This window comes from Zootoca vivipara, chromosome 16 (genome assembly GCF_963506605.1).
Source record: "Zootoca vivipara chromosome 16, rZooViv1.1, whole genome shotgun sequence".
Classification (NCBI taxonomy): Eukaryota; Metazoa; Chordata; class Lepidosauria; order Squamata; family Lacertidae; genus Zootoca; species Zootoca vivipara.
The window spans coordinates 5,177,792-5,196,377 of NC_083291.1; positions in this window are offsets into that span (position 1 = coordinate 5,177,792).

Genomic DNA, 18,586 nt, shown 5'->3' on the forward strand with positions numbered 1-18,586 from the left:
CCCACATGCAGGAAATGAGGGTGACAGTACACTCATTGTTTGCTCCCGGGCAGGTGGTATTTTTCCGCATACTGCCTCTGACCCTAAAGGTAGCATATGGCCATTGCAATGATTAGTAGCCATCCATAGACTTATAAAGTCCAGGAGGGCAACACTTCTCACCACTCCACATTAGCAACTTATGGGATTTACTACCTAAAGCTAACCAACCACTACCATGAATTTTAAAAGAATGCCATTCTCACCCAGTTAGTTTGTGAGTGAATTTCTCACATCCAAGTTCTCCCAAGAGGTGGTGGCTTCTTCATCAGATGGCTTCTGCTGCTCCACCCACTAAAACTTGCTTCCCCCCACTAAGAATTGCAGTTTTCTCTTTGCTTCATTTGCAACTAGGTCAGGCATGGCCAAACTTGGCCCTCCAGCTGTTTTGGGACTACAGTTCCCATCATCCCTGACCACTGGTCCTGTTAGCTAGGGATGATGGGAGCTGTAGTCCCAAAACAGCTGGAGGGCCGAGTTTGGCCATGCCTGAACAAGACAACTGCTTGTGAAGCCAACTCAGCAAGAGCCCGGTAGCTCTCCAAGGTGCTGAAAGAGCTCTGAGTTCCGTGGGGACTCCTCATGGTACACTGTTGGGGTTTTGCTGTGAGCGTTGGTGGCGGTGAGAAGGAAGCGGCAGCAACAGCTGCTGCCCTTTCTTGCCACCACAATTGTTCACATGCTCAGGTCATCTGGGCCAAAGGGAGAGATCATCTGAGCAAGCAGGTGCAAGTGGTTTGGAGGAGGAAGAGGTTCGGGAGAATCTGAATGGTGAGGCCCCTGTTGGGTTGTGAATCTTGGCAGGTGCCCATGCATGCAGGCTATAGATGTGCACACCAGTGCACATGAACTCACATAGCCCTTCCCTGGTGCCCACCAGGTCACCTTCCTCGCACCCCTGCTAAAATAAGTCTACTATTGCCAATATAATAGGTTGCAGTGTGTGCTTGACTGCAATCTGGTGTGGTGTCCCTCACAGTGTTTCAAGTTTGCAAATGGAGCCAGACGACCCAGGAGCCAACTAACCCCCTTGTTGGTTGGATTCAAAAATGCAACTAAACAAATATTTCTAATTATGCAAGGGGGGAAGGGAAAGTGGGTATATAATGTGATGAAAGTATCAAGTACGTTAGCAGAGAAGAAGGAAACCAATGTCCCTTGAAAGAAGGTTTATTTTTGCACCCTGTTGTTTAGTCGTTTAGTCGTGTCCGACTCTTCGTGACCCCATGGACCAGAGCACGCCAGGCACTCCTGTCTTGCACTGCCTCCCGCAGTTTGGTCAAACTCATGTTCGTAGCTTCGAGAACACTGTCCAACCATCTTGTCCTCTGCCGTCCCCTTCTCCTAGTGCCCTCAATCTTTCCCAACATCAGGGTCTTTTCCAAGTGCACCCTAAGCACTTGCAAATAAATACACCTATAAAAAGATTTTTTAAAAAATGTATCCAGGCATTAACTAAATCAGGACAGCAAAAAGAAGGTAAGCAGCAGGATAAAAATATGTCTCCTGCTCTGTGACTAAAAATAAAAGAGTAACTATATGAAGGAGATGCCTTATTATTTTTATTACTTCTGATGGCGCAGTCTAGGTACAGACGTATGTGGCTCATAGAGTTTGCCTTTGCTTTCATGTCTCTGCTCTGTACCACTTGCCAACTTCATAAACAGACATTATAATCCCGTCACTCATTTAGACACACAGCCTGTAGCTGTCACATCACCTCATACATATCACTCTCCCCTGTAATGTCATCATAATGAAAAGTAAAGAAAACCTGAGCAGACAGCAATATTACTTTTCCCCTGGTTAGAATGAAACTAGCTCAGGTGGGGAAGGGTTGTAGCTTAGTGTGTCTCCTTTGCATGCAGCAAATATCAGGTTCAATCCCCGGATAAGGCAGAGAGGAAGAGACCTCCGTCTAAAACCACTGCCTGTTAGTGTAGATCAGGGGTTGCTAATCCCATTGGGGCCCATTGTGTGGCGATACCCCGATCCCTCCCAGAGTAAATAAAAACACTGGACAAATTGCATAAGGTTAATGGGCGTAAAGGCCACAACTTTATTGATTGCGGATGTAGAGAGGTATTGGCTTAGGCATTGGATCTGACCGTCTATATCCGACTCCAGCCCGCTCTGCTAGCAGTCTGTGAAGGGTTAACCACCGTTGGGTGAGCCCTGCGATGCAGATCAACTAGGAACTCACCCTGGGGCCACCTCCAGAGGGCTTGCCTTAGGCCCTCACCTACCACGGCTTCGGACATGGCCATGCCCCTGGACTCGTTAAGGGAGTACCCTTCAGCATTTTGGGGGAGGTGATGGCAGCAACGTCGCCCTCCCCCACCTGTAAATTTTCAGAGATAATCCAATGCCTACTGAATCCCAGCCACGCACTCACTTAAATCAGCGAGCCACGCCCCCTTGGAGCGTCCTGATTGGACATGCCAAGGGAGTGCCGCGTCTGGGAGACAGGCAATGGGCTGGGAGAATGGCAGCCATTCTCCCAGCATGTGCACGGGCTCATGGCTGCCCACAATCTCCCCTCCTTCTACGGCAGAAGGGACTTTTGCAAACCTGCTGTGGACACCACAAAATAGTGTTCCTTATAAGCATTCAAATGTCAGGGTCCTTGCGGGAAATAGGAAAGGCCTCTGGGACTATATGCACACCTAGGGACACAAAGTTGTGTTCATCTCCAGCACAGATAGAACTGCTGGTCTGATTATGTGCAAAGCTGTTCCCTATGTTCCTATGCCATATCAAAGGTAGAAGAGAAAAAGTTGAGACAACTTTTTTTGACGGGCCAGTGATTTTTTCAGAAGTTTTCATAAAACAATCCACTTGTTTGTTTTGCATCGCTATCACTTGCCATGATTCTGAGTTATGTTAAATGATTTCATCATACAGCTAATCTGACTATAGTGATTAGGAGGGATGGAGGAATCAATGAGCAGGATTCACGTAACCAGATATGTCAGCGGAAGCCCCATGCAATAACTGCTGCATCAAAACGCAGATCAAATGAAATCTCCAGGCATCCCAAATTGTGGCATCCTTTTGTTCACTGCATGGTCCACATGTGGGTGGGGTCATCCATGTGACGAATCCAGGAAGAGGAGCCGCTGCAAGAAAAATGCCTAGGAAGCTTTTATAGCAATCATAAGAAACGTTGGCACTGGATGGGATTGTTAAAGCAGTTGGGCATTTGCATAATCTAAAGAAATTGCATGAAAATCAAAACTGGAGAATATTCAGCAGAGCTCTGTTTAGTTCCCAACGTGTATGAAGCTGTCCCCAAAGCATGATTTGTCAGTTTTCGCAAAGGGTTGATTTATCAGACAGAACTTTGTGGATTTTATGCAGAATGTTTGATGAATGCATTCCTGCTTGAACCCTCTTAACAACATTTTATAGATGGTGATAGAGATGGTGATGATCAGAAGCCAGTTGAGTAACCCAAAATCAACGACATTAAATAAAAGTCAGAGAATAAATAATGCGTTTTCTTTAGAATGATGAATTTCTATGGCTAATATTAATCTTCCCTGAAAATGTTTTGGCATACTACAGGGTTTCATACAACTCTGATACAAAAAAAGGGTGGGTGGGTGGGAATTTACTGGTAATAGAGAGAAAAGCACTTCACTGACTCTCATTCCTCTAATTCAAGTAAATAGATTTCAGTAGCAGAATAAATATGATCACTGGGCTTGCCCTTTTATAATGGTTTACCAGCTCCTGGAGCAAATGGGTTTAGCTCGTTAAATATCTTTTTAAGGGAGTTTATTTGGGGTGAAAAATTACTTGGATAATTAAAAAAGAGAGGGGGGAAGCAGGCGAGCTTTTTGAAAAGTAAATAGTGCTAGAGGCTTGGTAATAAATATTTAGCACTTCCTTAATTATAGTTGTTATGCATAAAGGCGCATGAGTGGCAAGGGTATTTTTGAAATGGTGTGGAACAGTTTCTTTTTTAAAAAAACAACAACCTAAAAATCTGAACCTCAGGCAGGGAGAGAGAGGGAGAGGTCTTGAAAAAGAACCAACCTCACAGTGATACTAAAATGGGTTTATTTTTAAGGCTTAGTTGAAATCTGCACTCTCATTGGAAATAATAGCTCTTTTTCAGTGGTTCCTATTTAAAATGCTTAAATATGCTGGTGGAAGCCAATAAAAATAAAACAATTTTTCATTGCCACATTCACATCACACACACACACACACAAAGGGGGGAGGGTGCTGCTTAGTGCTGATGCAACATTAATTTGGCACTAATATGAAATAATGTTGGCTGCATTTCCTTGACCATGAAATCACTATTCACACAGTAAATTAAAGCCATCCCTGTTTATGAGCAATGGTTAAGGCCGGCCGGGCCTTGCAAACCTCCTCTCTCAACTCTTCTGCCAGATGCGTTACTGCAACTATTTTGTCAGCAAGCTCCCTGATATGGCGACAGTTCCTTTTTTAATAAAAGAGAAATCGGCACTCTAGTCCATTGTGATTTGCACATTATTACACAGTCATGCTCAGACTAAAATGTATTGCTGCAGCGCCGAATGAAATGAGCGGAATTATGCAAGGAACAGTCTTACGGTGCCAGGAAAACGGAAGCAGTGCCCTTTACGAAATGCAGCATGAACATGACTCTTAATAACTTTTTGTTCCCATGAAGAGGACCCTGTTTGGTACTGCGAGCAGAACTCGGTGCAAATCAATACATATGCAAAGCAATTCCGTGGCAAAACACACCACACCCAGTGACTGCACTTAAGGTCATTGATTTTCTGGCATCATGCAGGGAGTTGGATTAGTTGTCCTACAAGATTCTTCCAGCTATGATTTCGATGGGGTTTGGCATGTATATAACCCTATGCTGGATTTAGGGCAATCACAGGAAAAATTAAGTCACGGCGTTTCTTCTCAGCAATAGCCACAAGCACATAAAACTTCTTGCTTACACTCAGGCTGTGATCTGCTCCGCTGGCATTCCATGCGCTGGCCCAATGCACTTTAAGGGGCTTCTGGACGAGTCTGTCCCTCCCCAGAAAACTGTCTGTGTCTTGCTAAGGGAAGCTTATCTAGGGCTGCCAAACATCTGGTTTTTCCCAGACCTATCCAGGATTTGACCTTCGGAAATTGCATCTGGGGGGAACAGTTTTATTAAGACGATAATTACAAAACAATCATTTCAAACCCTCCAAGTGTCCCTGTTTTGCAAGGACAGCCCCGCATTTACAGAAGATGTCTCAGTTTCTGATTTTATCCCAGAATGTCCTGTTTTTCCTTAGGGCTTCCCTATTTTCATCAGATAAATGTTGGAGGGTATGTCTTTTGAAAAGTACCTGCAACTGAGAAGGACCACAAACCCAGGTACCCCTTCAAAAGATAGGAGAGTAGAGGTGGCGAACCTCCCCCACCCTCAGGGAGTATTTTGAGAGGTGAGCTGGGCCTCTCACCTGTCTTTCACCTGGTGTCACAATGACACCAGACAATGCAAGGAAATAAATATAAATAAAATCTGTCTCAGCCACCCCCACCCCTAATGCAGGATCTTTTGCATTGCCAGTTTCATTTCAAGTCAGCAATGCAAAGGAATGTTTGCTTGGGACTTCCTGTAAATGCTGATCATAGATGATAGATAGATAGATGATAGATAGATGATAGATAGATAGATAGATAGATAGATAGATAGATAGAGACAACCACCTTCCATTCCCTTCTCGAAGTTGTGTCCTCACGTAAAACTAGTTTTTGATCAGCATCTTATCACAAGGATGCTACGTTGGAAAGGATCCCCAAACCTTCATTATTCCTCATGGCCTTTGATTACATTAGGGAGATGAGTTTAGCTTGCTATAACTGTGTGCAAGTTGTGCCACACACAGAAGAAATGTCATATTTCCGTAGGCAAAGAGAGTTCCGCAATGCTTGCTTCTCACCTCCTGCTCAGATTTCAGGCACAGAGCCAGCTGTGATTTAGAGGGCTTTAATGAGATACTCAGCAGGGTTCCAGGGCTCTGCAGTTAGTGGCATAACGGATTGTCATTTTTGAACATACAGATTGGTTATGTTTTTCTCCAACTTCAAAAGAACGCACATGCAAGAGCTTGGGAAATGGACCTTGGAATAAAATGAGAATGTGGGTCATCATTTAATGCTTTCCAATTAGGGCAATAACCTCAGAGTCATACGAACATAATAAGACCCTCCTGGATCAGACCAAAGATCCATCTTGCTCAGCATCATGTTCTCACAGTGGCCAACCAGAAGCATATGAGAAGCTTGCCAAATGTTGTTGGCTTCAGAAATTCCATCCCTATTTTCTCAGATGTGGTCATATGCCACTGAACCATCCTTGGATTGATAAAAAGCTATGGATGATCATTCTAAAGTTAGCTAAATTCTCAAAAAAAATATTTACCATTAGGAAAGCAGCAGAGAAATTATGGCCGTACAGATATTGTTGGATTCCAAATTCTCATCAGCCCTAGCCAGCTTGGCCAATAATCAGGGATGATGGACATTGTAGTCCACTGAAAGAGCATCTAGACCTGCCATAGAATAAGGGAGGTGAAGAGTTCTGTCCCCTTGTTTAAAGTTGTTGTTTAGTCGTTTAGTCGTGTCCGACTCTTCATGACCCCATGGACCATAGCACGCCAGGCACTCCTGTCTTGCACTGCCTCCCGCAGTTTGGTCAGACTCATGTTCGTAGCTTTGAGAACACTGTCCAACCATCTTGTCCTCTGTCGTCCCCTTCTCCTAGTGCCCTCCATCTTTCCCAACATCAGGGTCTTTTCCAAGGATTCTTCTCTTCTCATGAGGTGGCCAAAGTATTGGAGCCTCAGCTTCACAATCTGTCCTTCCAGGGAGCACTCAGGGCTGATTTCCTTAAGAATGGAGAGGTTTGATCTTCTTGTAGTCCATGGGACTCTCAAGAGTCTCCTCCAGCACCATAATTCAAAAGCATCAATTCTTCAGCGATCAGCCTTCTTTATGGTCCAGCTCTCACTTCCATACATCACTACTGGGAAAACCATAGCTTTAACTATACGGACCTTTGTCGGCAAGGTGATGTCTCTGCTTTTTAAGATGCTGTCTAGGTTTGTCATTGCTTTTCTCCCAAGAGTTTAAAGTAGTGGGACCTAAGTAATCACTGCATCAAAGCTCAGCCAGATAAAAAATCTTGCCAGTTGATTCAAATGGAAGTGACAATTGTGTGCATTAAAAGGGTTGTGTTCAAAGAGCTGCCTTCTCCATTATAGATCAAAACCACCTTGCTTTAATAACAACAACAACAACAACAACAACAACAACAACAACAACAACAACATTTGCTTTTTAAAATGTCTGGGAAAATAAAAAAGGGTATTCACCTGGAATATATTGATGCCAGATTAACCTCTTTTGTGGGGTGAGAGATTCCATAGGCAAGGTGAGACCATACCACACCGGTCCTGAAAGATCTTCATTGGCTCCCAGTACATTTCCGAGCACAATTCAAAGTGTTGGTGCTGACCTTTAAAGCCCTAAATGGCCTTGGCCCAGTATACCTGAAGGAGCGTCTCCACCCCCATCCTCCAGCCAGGATACTGAGGTCCAGCTCCGAGAGCCTTCTGGCGGTTCCTCCCTGCAAGAAGCCAAGTTAGAGGGAACCAGGCAGAGGGCCTTCTTGGTGGTGGCACCCGCCCTGTGGAACACCCTCCCATCAGATTTCAAGGAAATAAGCAAGTATCTGACTTTTAGAAGATATCTGAAGGCAGCCCTGTTTAAGGAAGTTTTTAATGTTTGATGTTTTATCTTGTTTTTAATATTCTGTTGGGAGCCGCCCAGGTGGCTGGGGAGGCCTGGCCAGATGGGCATGGTAAAAGTAGTAAATTATTATTATTATTATTATTATTATTATTATTATTATTATGCCTCTCTCTACAGTTTCTGTTCACCATACCACCTTAGTAGGACCACCTAGAGGAGACCCTCCAGCGATGATCCCCATGTGCAACATGACATAGAGAAAAATCAACGATGTTGTGCTTTGGAACAGATTCAAAACTCCTTTGAAGCTGCACATTGCAGGGAGAGGCTGTTGTCATTACTGATGTAATGCTATCAGGGTGCATACAAAACACAAAGGTGAAGGAGCCTGACCCGGAGATGTTTACAGAGTAAAAAAGAAAATGCAGTGCTGCCATATGTCCTTGAGGAACTCCCAATCAGTGGTGAAGGAAGGGGATGGGGGCGGTCCGTCCCGGGTGTCACCACTGAGGGGGGTGATAAAATGCCCAGCGGCACTCACCGTGGGGCCTGCAGCGTGCCCTAGCCACACATCTCTCCTGGGAGAGACGCAGGTGGCTTGGGCGCATACAGGCTCCGCTCTGCCCAAATGGTCTGCCCGCTGCCTCCACCCCCCCCCAGCTGTAGGGCAGCTGAGTGGGAGGAGGCAGGCAGACTTTGGAGGCCCTGCGGTGTGCCCTGCCCCTATGGGTGGCTCGCCCCATCCCTGGGTGTGCTGCCCCAGGCGCCCAAGCGGCTCCCTCCGCCACTGCTCCCAATACATTTCTAAGGTATACCAGAATTTCCCAGAACAAAATAGGGAAATGACTGATTTCTTGGGAAACAGCTGGTGCAGTCGCCTCTGCCCCCTCACTTTGTTATTTCAGGAACACATTAAATTTTAAGAAAACATCTCACTTGGAAGCCAGCCACCTAATGACAAAAAGCATATGGACAGAATATTGCAGCAAGAAATAACTTTTCTAGGTAGACAGGATGTTTCCCATTTTGTCTCCATCTATGTTCAGTATTGCCGGTTGAATTGATCCAAGTTTTGGATCAGCGAGGCTCCGAACGTGTGATCGCCTGGCCTTAATGACAACATGCTCTTGGCAGTGATGAAGTGGCTGTCCTCTGGCACTGACTGACACAAGCAGGCTGCACAAGTGTGACAAATTGGCAGGTGACAGATCAATCTATTCTCCAAGCAGGAACTAGGGAGAAAGGATGGCAATATGAGGGGGAGGGGGAGAGAAGAGAAAAGAAATGCTTTTGTGATTGATTCAAAATTCAAAAGAAAGAGAGGAATGCAATGCATCTACTTTTCTAAAAGAAAATGAGATTCCTTGAAGACTATCTGGAACATTTAAAAATGGTATCAGTCATCAATCTTGGACTGGAAGTTGTGGATTGTGATGCAGGGACTAGACCGCTGAATACTAAATGGCAAGGAAGAAACACTGGGCAGGACAATGGCCTTCGCTCCCCGCCTGGAGCTTCTCAGGAGGTATCTCTCTGCCCCTTGCTGGCAGCCGTAATTTGCCCCCGTGCAACATAGTGTAGGATTATGCAGTTTTATGGAGGATATTAACTACATTGACTATATTCTGCCTCCACTGTGGGAGGCAGTATGCCTCTGTATGCCAGTTGCTGGGAATGTCAAGTGGGGAGAGGGCTCTTGCACTCAGGTCCTGCTCGCAAGTACAGTCATACCTCGGTTTAAGTACACTTCGGTTTGAGTCATAGCTGCCAAGTTTTCGCTTTTCTCGCGAGGAAGCCTATTCAGCATAAGGGAAAATCCCTGTAAAAAAGGGATAACTTGGCAGCTATGGTTTGAGTACTTTCAGTTTAAGTCCTCCCTGGACCCGTCTGGAACGGATTAATCCACTTTCCATTACCTTCAATGGGAAAGTTTGCTTCAGGTTAAGTACGGACTTCCAGAACCAATTACACTCATACTTCGGGTTAAGTACGCTTCAGGTTGAGTACTCCGTAGACCCGTCTGGAACAGTGGAGAAGTGAATTAGGTAAGGTCACCTTTAAATGCAAACTTAATTGAATTATTCTGCCCTTCCCTTCAATGAGGGCAACAGGTAGAGGGGAACAGACTGGGTGGGGGGAGAAAGGGAGACGCTCCCCCTTAGCCTGCTGATCCAGTAGCTGAAGGCTGGAGGTAGGGGAACAGTCGTGCCCACTGGAGTTTATTACCCAAAGTATTGGCTGCATGTGTTTCTTGTACGTTCTCTATTCCCTCTTGCAAATTTCACCTCCCTTTCTCTCACTACATAAGCAGTTCTCATTCCCTTTATCAGTTCTTTACAGGCCCTATACCTCCCTCTGGAATAGCCGTGTGTAGCCTTTGAATGGTGGCAAACTCACAAAGCCCCTCAGCATGTACACAATAAATATTCCTAAACTGATTCAAAAGCTGCCATGCCCTGGTTTCAGTTCTAGAACCTACTTATTTTATTGGATTGCTCCGACAATGCCATTACACAGTAGGCCTGTACATTAGTATGATGGATCGTGACAATTTGAACACAGTTACCCCTGTATGATTTAGACTGTAATCCCAAAGCGTTGCATAGATACAATATGGCTGTAATCTCCCTGGGTACGAAAATATAATTCCAAGCAAGGGAAATAAAGGCCCTTTGAGGCATATAAATTATTCAGTGTGTGTGTGTGTGTGTGTGTGTGTGTGTGTGTGTGTGCCAGACAACCCCCTTATCTTGTGTATGGTGCTGTTGGTCTTAACTAATTTCACCTGTTACTCTGATAAAGTGAAGAGTGGCTGTCTAGAATAAAGCAAGCATAATAAGCAATTTATAGAAGGCAGAGGTCGTCAAGCGATAGTTTGTCACTCCAGGCATACAGTTTGTTAACCAGAGATGTGCGGACATCATGAAGGAATTTCACTGGCCATGCAGTTGTTCTTGGTCTGCAGTGGCAGATGGCAACTGCAGCCCAAAAACAGATGGTGGGCACCAGGTTGACAAAGTCTGGACTAGGCAGTACATGCTTGAAAATGAAATTTACCTGCTTCTGGCCCCTCTGGAAGGGCATAAACCCCAGCCTTTCTATGCATGTCTGTAAACAAACCAAACAAGCTGAAAACCTAGATTGTTATATTGTGCAAAACTCCAACCCTTGGTGCCCTTGTGCTATCCAAGGGTATTGGATTTGACAGAAACCTCCACTAACAGAAGAATAAGAGTGGTCATTTTTGGTGAGTCACCTGTACCCCAAAACAATCAGCTTCAAGGCACTGGGGGGCACCGAGAACAGGTTGAGAGGAATCATGGCTGGGGTGGCAGAAGGGGGAAATGAGGGGGTGGGGATTCCATGTGGTTTTCATACCTCATAACACCGGTCTTGAAAGACCTACATTGGCTCCCAGTATGTTTCGGAGCACCATTCAAAGTGTTGGTGCTGACCTTGAAAGCCTTAAATCGCCTTGGTCCAGTATACCTGAAGGAGCATCTCCACCCCCATCGTTCAGCCCGGACACTGAGGTCCAGCTCCAAGGGCCTTCTGGTGGTTCTCTCACTGAGAGAAGTGAGGTTACAGGGAACCAGACAGAGGGCCTTCTCGGTGGTGGCGCCTGCCCTGTGGAACGCCCTCCCATCAGATGTCAAGGAAATAAACAACAACCTGCCGTTTAGGAGACATCTGAAGGCAGCCCTGTTTAGGGAAATTTTTAAAGACTGGTGTTTTCATGTATTTTAAATCTTTTGTTGGAAGCCACCCAGAGTGGCTGAGGAAACCCAGCCGAATGGGCGGGGTATAAATATATTATTTATTTATTTTTATTTTTATTATTCAATATGCTTAACTCTACTCTTTGTTTGTCCGGTGCTGTAAAAGCAAATACTTGCACCTGGAAAACAGGAGATGGGAAACACAGAACAGGATGTTTTCTAGTGTATAGCATACAAGCACAAGCCAACCACTGTCACTGCCTTGCACATCTGCACTGCCCTTTCTCTCTTCTTTCTTTCCCTTCACCTACCTCTGCCCATCTCTGCTCCTCTTCTGCATGGATGCACTCCCTGTTCCATGGCTGCGGTTTATCACAGTAAATGCAAGACAAGATGTTCTCAGTAGCAGATAAGAATCCCATGCACAGATCAGTTCACACTATGGTTGTGCTCACACCAAGAGTTCCTTTGGTTTAACAAAATATGAAATACAACTCTCCTTTACATCTTTGATGTCCAAGGTGGTTAACAAACAGTTCATAATGAAGCACACCTTGGACAAAGATGATTAAATATTGAGGTACATATGCCTAGGTACTATGTATATGTGTTGCCTATAAGTTACAGAGGAGGAATGCATCTAGGTTTTTGCAGCTTTTGCCCTGAAAACGTCTAACCCACAACTGGTGATTAGAGTGCTGTATCCTAAAGCAATCCTAACCACCCTACCCATTTTATTTGTAGTTAAATGGAATGGCTTTACAGCCAATGCGGAACTTCTTCTAGACTGTCTGAACCCTTACAACTCCCCATTTTTGCATTTTAAAACTTGGTGGGGTTTTTTACACCTCTGTCTCATTTAATTTCTCTGCCTCTGTCTGCCCAGTTGTATTGATTATGATCTTTGGCTTCTGAGATAATGCCTATAATCCTGTATTGATGTTTTGCCACTAGGAAAAAAAACTTGACACTGGCAGCAGGTCGTGCAAACAAAGAATTTAAACAGTTTGCTTTGGATTCTGTCTTGGTACAACATTGACTATGTGACCCAAGAGTTCCATGTTGAAAATATATATATAAGAACTTGGAACATTTTCTGCTCTTAGAATCATAGAATCATAGAGTTGGAAGAGACCACGAGGGCCATCCAGTCCAACCCCCTGCCAAGCAGGAAACACCATCAAAGCATTCTTGACATATGCCCATCAAGCCTCTGCTTAAAGACCTCCAAAGAAGGAGACTCCACCACACCCCTTGGTAGCAAATTCCACTGCCGAACAGCTCTTACTGTCAGGAAGTTCTTCCTAATGTTTAGGTGGAATCTTCTTTCTTGAAGTTTTAATCCATTGCTCCGTGTCCGCTTCGCTGGAGCAACAGAAAACAATCCTTCTCCTTCCTCCATATGACATCCTTTCATATATTTGAACATGGCTATCATATCACCCCTTAACCTTCTCTTCTCCAGGCTAAACATACCCAGCTCCCTAAGCCGTTCCTCATAAGGCATCGTTTCCAGGCCTTTGACCATTTTGGTTGCCCTCTTCTGGACACGTTCCAGCTTGTCAGTATCCTTCTTGAACTGTGGTGCCCAGAACTGGACACAGTACTCCAGGTGAGGTCTGACCAGAGCAGAATACAGTGGTGCTATTACTTCCCTTGATATAGATGCTATACTCCTATTGATGCAGCCTAGAATTGCATTGGCTTTTTTAGCTGCTGCATCACACTGCTGACTCATGTCAAGTCTGTGGTCTACCAAGACTCCTAGATCCTTTTCACATGTACTGCTCTTGTCTAACATATTTTTCAAAATATAACTTCTGGTGCTTTCTTGCTGTTTTTGGCCTACTTGCATGTTACAGGTAGCCTTCCTTTCCCTTGTGCATTGTGAATTAGGGAGCAATCTGAACCCATGGCCCCCGCTGGCAGCGTTTTGTGATGGAATCTCTGCTGCTCACAATGGTAGGCAGGGAGAGAGGAAGATTGGATCTGATCCCCACACCGGCTCCACATTGGCACATTGATCATGTATGGATCCGGCCAAATGCTGTTACCTGACAGCAGCAAGACCAGCTCATGATTCAGCAGAACCCAGGCCAGCTCACTTCTGCCCTTGTTTCACTCTCAAAATGCATTGTTTGGTAGTGGGGAGGGGAGGGTGGCTGGGATAACTTAATTTCAGGGTTGTGGGCTCGAGCCCCATGTTGGGCAAAAGATTCTTGCATTGCAGAGGGCTGGGCTGGATGAGCTTTGTGGTTCCATCCAACTTTACAATTATATTATTCTATGATTCTGTCATAAGGGACCCAGGTGGCATTGTGGTTAAACCACTGAGCCTAGGGCTTGCTGATCAGAAGGTCGGCGGTTCGAATCCCTGCGACGGGGTGAGCTCCCATTGCTCGGTCCCAGCTCCTGCCAACCTAGCAGTTCGAAAGCACATCAAAATGCAAGTAGATAAATAGGTACCGCTCCAGTGGGAAGGTAAACAGGGTTTCCATGTGCTGCTCTGGTTCGCCAGAAGTGGCTCTGTCATGCTGGCCACATGACCTGGAAGCTGTACGCCGGCTCCCTCGGCCAATAATGCGAGATGAGCGCGCAACCCCAGAGTCAGTCACGACTGGACCTAATGGTCAGGGGTCCCTTTACCTTTACCTTTATGATTCTGCCAGCTAGGATACAACTATATAACAACAGCAACAGCAACAGCAACAGCAACAACAGCAACAACAGCAACAACAACAACAACAACAACAACAACAACAACAACACATTTATTATTTATATCCCGCCCATCTGGCTGGGTTTCCCCAGCCACTCTGTTCGGCATTCAACAGGATATTAAAAATACAATAAAACATCAGTCATTAAAAACTTCCCTAAGCATGTCTTCTAAAAGTCAGATAGTTTATTTCTTTGACATCTGGTGGGAGGGCGTTCCACAGGGCGTTCTACAGGCCCCACCACCGAGAAGGCCCTCTGCCTGGTTCCCTGTAACTTCACTTCTCGCAGTGAGGGAACTGCCAGAAGGCCCTCGGAGCTAGATCTCAGTGTCCGGGCAGAAGGATGAATGTGGAGACGCTCCTTCAGGTATACGGGGCTGAGGCCGTTTGGCGTATCTCTTCCAGCCACTCAATAGGAGGCCATCTCAGCTGGGAGATCTGAGCAGAGGGACACCTCTGCTCAATCCAATCCCCCAACTGTCTGGTAGAAGGGCTTTTGGCTTGTTCTGCCATTCTGTGTATAATTCTGAAATCCCTCAAGTGTCTCAATGGAATCTGTGGCCAACTGAACCAGACCCAGTTGACTAGCCATGTACTGAGGCCCATCAAGAAGTTTATAAACTTACTGGGTGAGCTGCCTTCCTGAGATATGCAAAAATGGGGGTGGAAGGCACTTGTAGGAACATTTGGTGAATCACAATACATGTCTTGGCATCTCCATTATTCTTTGTGAGTAAGAGATTGTGCAGGGCTGCAAAATACCGAGAGGTATGACCCTTCACTTTTATTTCTAAAAAAAGATTGCAATCCTGAACCCATTTACCTGGGAGTAAGCCCCATGGAATATACTTTGAGTAGACATTGCTAGGATTCCAAATCAGGTTTTTTCCTCCAAAGGTGCCATATTCTGCAATTTTAGAAGCCATTCCAACATGGCACCTGTGGCATAATGTCCCTTTAACATAACTGAACCAGCACAGGTGAAAAGTATTTAGCAGCCACAAAGCTTTGGTCTAGGGCAGGCTTCCTCAAACTCGGCCCTCCAGATGTTTTTGGCCTACAACTCCCATGATCCCTAGCTAGCAGGACCAGTGGTCAGGGATGATAGGAATTGTAGTCTCAAAACATCTGGAGGGCTGAGTTTGAGGAAGCCTGGTCCAGAGTTGTTGCATGCATGGAAAGCTTGAATATCATTGAATTTGTTCCCCATAACCAGGTATCACAACATCTTTGGGAATTTCCCGTATTTTATTAAGATAAGTAGATCTTCCTTCTCCATCCCTCTTCCCCTTTTTGTGACATTTCTTTTTTAGATTATAATCCCGAGGGCAAGGATTGTGTTATTTTTATTGAGATGTAAGCCACTCTGGGAGTCTTTCCAACAGGGTATAAATGCTTGGTACATATATTATAAGACCCCCAGGGAGGCCAGGATACATGACACAGAACATTACATTCCTTTTTTTAATGTAAAAAAATCCACGTGTTTTAAGAAAGGTAAAAGCACAGAAACAGCAGCCAGAAAACCAGCACGATCAAGTTATAACCAAAATCAGTGATAGGAAATGCTGAAATGCATCTACCTGGCATTGAAAGGACAACAGGATTGGTACCAGATGAGCTTCTTCCCCATGGATGGAGCTCAGTAGGCATTGCACCATGAACCAAATGGGCAGGTTGATAGATGCACAGTTGCTAAATCTATCATTACCTCCAAACTGTGAACTTGATCATTTCCAGGCTGAACATCACCTGCCAACAAAACTTCCACCTTGTCAGGAATTAGCTTCTTGGTTCTCCTTCTGCCTGTTACCGCTGGCAGACACTGAATCATTGCTTACATTGCCTCACCTGACGCTGATTATCTTAACAGCAAGGAATGCATTTGCATGAATTTACTAACTTTAGATCAAACTCAAGTCATCAAAATTGTCAACAATATCACCATCACAGTCTACAGAGAACTCGCAATTAGCCGTCTTGGGGATCAGCCTTTGCTAGCCTGGTATCCTCTAGATGTTCTGTGACTACAGCTCCTGTTGGTCCCAGAAAGTACAGCTGTTGTAGACCAACAACATCTGGAGGCAACCAAGTTGGTGAAGGACTGTGGTAGATGCTCAACTTCTGCGATGTTGCCTGTCCATGTGTGTCAGGAAATGTGAGGTGTTGAATTTCCAGCTCAACGTTTTTGGGAAGATGCAAAAGGGGTTGAGAGAGGGAGGGAGAGATTTTGGAGTCAAAACTTGATATGGCATTTTAGGGGGACTGCTAATTGCTGGCAGGCAGCTGGGCAGTGTCTCTTTTTTTTGCCTTTTCCACGTGATGATGATGATGATGATAATTTATTATTCATACCCCGCCCATCTGGCTGGGTTTCCCCAGCCACTCTGGGTGGCTTCCAACCGAATATTAAAAACAATACAGCATCAGCATTAAAACGTTCCCTAAACAGGGCCGCCTTCAGTTGTCTTCTAAAAGTAAAATAGTTGCTTATTGCCTTGGCATTTTCTGGGAGGGCGTTCCACAGGGCGGGTGCCACTACCGAGAAGGCCCTCTGTCTGGTTCCCTGTAACCTCACTTCTCGCAATGAGGGAACCGCCAGAAGACCCTTGGCGCTGGATCTCAGTGTCCGGGCTGAACGATGGGGATGGAGACGCTCCTTCAGGTATACAGGACCGAGGCAGTTTAGGGCTTTAAAGGTCAGTACCAACACTTTGAATTGTGCTCGGAAATGTACTGGGAGCCAGTGTAGATTTCTCAGGACTGGTGTTATGTGGTCCCGGTGGCCACTCCCAGTCACTAGTCTAGCCGCCGCTCGGTTCAGAAAGACTGTCATTATGTGCTCCTGATGATGAAAGGCTGTGTCCCTCTGTGATATGTAAGCAGAAGTCGTTGAGGTGTGCATACAGATCATAACAGCCCTACCAGCTCATGGTCGTTGACTGAGAGCAGATTCACGGAAACTATTCTCTCACGCAAAATTGCCGTGGTTGGAAAAAATGGGTAAGAACTTGTAAATGCATACACAACCATGCACTGTTGTGGCGGAGCTCCTTGTAGTGACCAGTGGCTGAGAACAGTTACAATAGGTGGCCTATAGAGATAGAAAGTAAATAAATAAAATAAAATTTCCCACCCAGAATGCTCCACTATGGCCACATAGACACCCTACATATAAAGCATTATGATGCCACTTTTAAACTGTCATAGCTTCACGAAAGAATTCTGGGAGCTGTTGTTCATGAATGGTGCTGAAGACTATTAAGAGATCCCCATTCCCCTTCCGGAGCTACTATCTGCAGAGGGGTTTCACAATCCTCTCCTCTTTCCAGGTTACTCTGGAAATTGCAGCTCTTAACAATGCTCAACAAACTAGAGCTCCCAGAATTCTTTGGGAAAGCCATGGTTGCTTTAAGTGGCATCATAGAGCTTGAAATCAAGACATAGACCCATTCTGAGCAGTGGTCTTGGGGGAAAGAACTCATGGGAGGTCACTACTTCCCTTCCCCTCCCCCCAACAAGCATTGTATGCACTGCTATCTTTTGATATAGCATTGTTCGAGGGGCATTCAGGAGGGAATAGTGGCAGTCAGTGACTGGCACCAGGGGTGGACTTGGGTAATATGGCACCTTGAGTAAGGACAAAGATTGGCAACTTTTTATGGATCTTCTCAGTAGGTACCCATATAAATATTGGATGATGATGATGATGATGATGATGATTTTGCACACCCTCAACTCGACATGCTGTGCAGAGGAATTGCCTGTACCGCCCTAAATCTGGTGTCGCTGGTACCCAGTGGTTCCAAGGAGCTCTGCCACAGACAGTGGAAAAATATTAAAAGAAGGGGAGGCCTGTTCAGCCACCTGGCAGTGGTAGGGGGACCCCCCCTTTCAATGAGGATGTAAATATTTATCTTCAAACCTCCTCCCGCTTCAGAAATAATAATAATCGATTCAAAAGTATCAGTGAAACCCTGCCCACACAAACATTGTTCTCCATCTCTGGATAGAGAGGTCAACTTGAAGAGCTAATTTTGCAACAACTCTCTAAATGGCTGAATAGGTACCCACCTCATCTCAACACCCCCATGTAAAAAGAATGTGATTTGGGGGCAGCTTCTCACCGTAACATGGAAACACGCTTTCCCTGTTGTCTGTGTAACATCCATTGCTCTTCCATTCCATACATGCCAAAGATACATGAATCATTTCCTCTGCTACTACCCACACCTACTGGCATTGTATCTAATGTGTTCCCCTGCTTGTTCTGCCACAGATTCTTCTCCATGCAGTGACTCTGAGCATCACCATGCCTCGCAAGTCAGAAAACACTGAGTGCACACATAGCTCATTCGT